This window comes from Phalaenopsis equestris, unplaced genomic scaffold (genome assembly GCF_001263595.1).
Source record: "Phalaenopsis equestris unplaced genomic scaffold, ASM126359v1 Scaffold000002, whole genome shotgun sequence".
In the NCBI taxonomy this organism is placed as follows: Eukaryota; Viridiplantae; Streptophyta; class Magnoliopsida; order Asparagales; family Orchidaceae; genus Phalaenopsis; species Phalaenopsis equestris.
In genome coordinates this window covers 49119646-49124633 of record NW_018164444.1, presented here as the reverse complement: position 1 = coordinate 49124633, position 4988 = coordinate 49119646, and positions in this window count along the sequence as shown.

The window sequence follows — 4988 nt, the reverse complement described above, 5'->3', positions numbered from 1 at the left end:
TCTTCCGATTCGATTTGAATCCCCCGTTTCATTCTTAAACTTACTGACAGTGTGTTCTCTTGACGGCGCATAACAAGTACGAGTTGCATGAAGAGTCCAGGGGTGTATTTAAGGCAATTTCCCATGTGCGATCAAGAGATGAAGGTGCCTCCGAAATGTTGTGAGTTGCAGGAGAGTGGAGAAGAAATTTAAGCTTGGTATAATCTGCACATTTCTCTTCGTAGTGGAATTTTTAATGTGGTGTAGCTTAGTGATTTTTTCTATTCTCAGATTTTTTCATGTTAAATCTTGAGTATTTTTCTAGATTTTTTGTCTAGGCACTTTTGTTTTATTGTTTTGTTCTAGATCTCTCGAACCAATATATTTTTCGCGGTGTGATTTGATTGTGAATTGTTCAAATCCGATTTTTTCATTCCCTGCAGTTTAATCTTTTACAAGTTATTAACTATGTTTATGTAGACGCGAGTTTTTGATTTCATACATCAAATTTATTAAAATGCTACATCATTCCTTGAAGTGGCAAGAGAATTTATTGTCTTATCAGCCAATTAGTGTTCCACACGTTGATCTAACAGAATGTAAATTTAGATGAAAGCGCATGCAATTTTTAAAAAAACAACCTGTTAGCCTTAAAGCAACTATTTATTAGTTTTGATGAAACCAATAATAATTAAATAAAAGTGGACATAACAAGTCCTATACCAAAACAGCCATTGCATGAGAAATTTGACTAGCCCTAGCACTCTATAAACCTGCATTTCAAAGAAAAAAAAAAGAAAGTTAATATTTTCAAGAAGTATCCAATCTTAAGAATAAATAAAAAATAAAGAATAATTAGCATAAATCTTTTGCTTCTATTAGCGGATCATCAAAATCTTCTCTTATTTAAGTACATATTAGAAGGGGTTTCAAATGGGTTGGACCATCCGTACATCTGGCTTTTTAGAGGTCCTAATGAAGTAGCCTTTAATGGGCATGGGCTAGAGTGGGGAAGTTATGGTGAGTTTCGGTTCATTAGCAAACCTCACAAGGAACAATGAAAACTTGTCTAGTGATGAAATGGCGCCGAATGAGGTCGTGTCTTTAGCCTGAGATACTTCTCAACTCAAAGGAGAAACAAGCAAGCCAGCGAGGATGTGAGGTTGGCTAGTTGGCTCCTAAAGAAGCGTCAGTGGCCTCAAAGATAAAGAGGTATCTATTTGAGGAGGGCAAGGCTATATGAATCATGGTTAAACTTTGTTTTAGTCGGAATCCAAAGAGTAGTGAAGAGGAGGAGCCTTCAACTTTAACACCTCTTAAGAATCAATTGAGTACAAGCCTTTAACTTTTACACATCTAAGGCATATATAGTAAATTTATTCAACACACTTCAAATTAAATAATGTGCCCCCCATAAAATAAAAAGTATTTTTTTAAATCCAGTATCCTATTTTTTATTTTTTTCCACCACAAAATCTATTTGAGTTGTTTCCTTCTTCCTCTCAAAAAGTTCACTCAAAGATATTTAAAAGGTAATTTAGCAATAGAGCAACCTGTATATTCTGCCATCCATTTTGCCATATCTTTTTTAACATGTTTCCCCACAATGATGTTGCATTTACTTTAGTTAAACTCCAGACCCGACCTGCCTCAAAACTTCTCCAACAAATTATATGTTTGTTTAATATCGATTTTACTAGCATTAGAGAAAAGAATAGCTGAATTTATCAAATGACTGACCATCATGCTTGCTTTATAGAGAATTGCACCTTAGGGATAAGCTCCTGCATCCTGCTCACCATCCTAAAAAAATAATTGAAAGCAATTATAAAAATGGCAAGTGATAAAGGATCACCTTGTTTTATGCCCCTTCTAGCTGAGAAAAACCCATATGTGTTACCATTAATAAGTGTACTATACTTATTGCAATTCAACCATCTCCATATAAGCCCACAAAAAGCATTGCTAAAACCTCTGCCTTTCAATATATTGATGATGAAGTCCCAATTTATTGAATCATACGCCTTTTTGATATGTAGTTTGAGAATCATGTTACCACCCCTACACTTCCTATCCAGATCATTAATTAGCTCTTGAGCAAGTAAGATGTTATTCGCGACACCTCTTCCCTTAGTGAAGGTCGACTGATTAGAAGAAATCAAAAAAAGAAGATGAGGTTGTATTCTGTAAACAATTACCTTACTAAACATTTTAGCAAGAACAGATGTTAAGCATAAGGGTATGAATTGATCCCATGTAAATTTTTTCTGATTTTTTGGAATTAAGATTATAGTAGATGAAGAGAAGTAGAGTCCAGGGTCATCTCCCCTAAAATAACTCTGAACTGCCCCAATCACCTCCTTTTTAATAATATCCCAGCACTTGATATAGAAATCTGATGTAAATCCATCAGGCCCTGCTGCTTTATTGCAATCAATATTCCTAAGAGCATAAAGGATTTCCTCCTCATTTGGTATTTCAAAAAGGTTTAAATTACTGGTGTAACTCTTCCCATCCTTGAAAAGATCCTCCTTAATTGGATTTAGTAGGCCATCCTCAGAGAACAGCTGTACAAAATACTCCAAAACACTCTCCCCCATCTTCTTCTGATTAGTAATCCCAATTACCATGACTACCCTTAATTCTCACAATCTAGATTCCTCTTTTGTCTAATACACGCATGAAAGAATTTAGAATTCCTGTCACCCTCTATGAACTGCACCTTCCCAGCCTTCTGTTTTAGTAACTCTTCCTCCCATTTGATAGCTTACAATAACTCATTGTGAACTTCTGTCAAACCCTCCACCAACTCAACGCCCCCCCCCGCCCCTCATCTACAAGTTCCAAATTTCTCACCTTATCCTCAACACACCATACTCTTTTATGTACATCACCAAAGGTGTTTCAATTCCAACCTCTCAACGTATTAGCAACTTTTTTATGAAGTTTCCACAGAATAAACCATTCATTCCCCACCTGATTAACATTCCAATTTTCTTTAATCACCCTAAAGAAATCCTAGTGCCTCGACCACACATTTAGATAGCTAAAGCGATATGCACCTGATTTTTCAAAGTAAGCAATAGTTAATAAAAGACGCTTATGATCAAAACTAGAAATGCTCAAATGTTGAACCCTTGAGATGCTGAAATTGGACATCAACTCCCGATTTGCCGAGCACCTATCAAGCCTTTCAAAAACCTTCCCTCTTTTCCAAGTGGATTTATACTCAACAAAGCCAATATCAAACAAACCTGCTTCACTCACAGCATCACAAAACCTATTAATGAGACAAGGATCCACCCTTCTATCCCCAACTTTCTCAGAATTATTCATTGTCATGTTAAAGTCACCACCCACCATCCAACTTTCCCTCAACATATCCCCAATTGGAATCAATTTGCTCTAATGATCACATCTAGCATAGGGAATGGAGCAAGCATATACAAAAAAAGCCCACCCATGGAATGTTTTCCTCTCAAAAGAAACATGAAGGAGCTGAGGATCATCTATCACCTCCTTGATGTTGATACATTTTCTCCAGAAGAGCCAGATCTTGTTTGTTACATTTCCAGCAAAATTGTATCCATGAAATTTCCTTAGCACCTTTTCACAATTTGAAGTTACCATAGGTTCTGAAACTACAAAACATACTTTATGGATACATAAGTATTTTAGTTTATCAAGGGATTAAGGATTCCCTAATCCCCTGATATTCCAAATAAAAATGTTAAAAATGGTGCACCATCTTTTCCCTCCTAGAAAATCTAGTTAGGGTGTGTGCATGGTCCCCGGCTGAATAGTAGTGTTCCTTAGAGCTAATAATATTGCAAGCTTTTAAATGTTGTAATACTTGTTTCCCTCTTTTTTTCCTTTTTGATTTTTGAGTTTGTCATTCCTCTTCAAACATTGCACGAGTCTCCCCTAAATAAGCACCACCCATTCTCATTCCCCTCCATCCCATCAACAGCCTTCAACAAACCTTCCTCAATTATGATCACCTCATCACCCTTCTCAAAAAAATTCTCCCTATAATGAGAGTTGATCTCTTCTTCAAAAGTAACCAATTTTCCCTATCTACCTTGCCCAGCCTCTTCATTATGAGCATTTAAATTACTCATTGGTTCCACTGTTCCCACACCACCTTGCATAAAAGCATGTTTGAGTTCAAAATGTAAAACATAACAATTCTCACCAAAGTGACCGAACATGCCACAATTAGAGCAGTAATGAGGGTGTTGTTCCATTATAACCTTCTGCCAACACCCATTAGGTGCTGAACAAATCCAAATCTTCTATGCAGCTTCCTAAGTGATATCCCTTTCAACCAAAACATGAGCCGCCGAAGGTCTTGTTAGATTGTAAGTAGGGGAATCCATTTTCATATGTCTACCAAATATAGTTGCGATTGAGAAAAGTATTTCATGATTAAACAAATGTAGTTTCAATCCAGGAAAATGAATTCAAACCGGAACAATAAGTGGTTCAGTCTGTGGATCAAAATCCACAGACCATTTGAGTAGTTTCATTGACTTGTTTTCGATCCTCATCATTTTTTTAGCAAATATCCATACATAATCTTCCTTTCTGGTTAATTGTATAAGAAAATGCATTCCATCCAATAGTCCAATCTTCCAACTGCCTGTCAGTTTCAGTGTATCGAAAGTCTTCCTGAAAATTTTTAATTTCGGATGCCCATAGAGGAATTTTCCTACCAATGCAAACTTACACGAGGCTGTCAAACATACGTTATCATTCTCAGAGAGAAAGATCGCTAGTTTACTGCCTTTTTACCTGCCCTCCTAATGAGAGGTTGTTCACTGCACCCAACCAAGGTCTCATGATAAGCTTTTGGGAACACTGAATTTCTTATCAAATGACTTCTCCCAGTTAGGTGAAACTATAATAGAGGTTGTGATTAATTTTTCTTTTAATAACTCAAAGACATTTAAACAGCTTTCAGTAAATTCAAATTTCTTGTCCTTTTCTAAAAGTTGGCATAGAGGTTT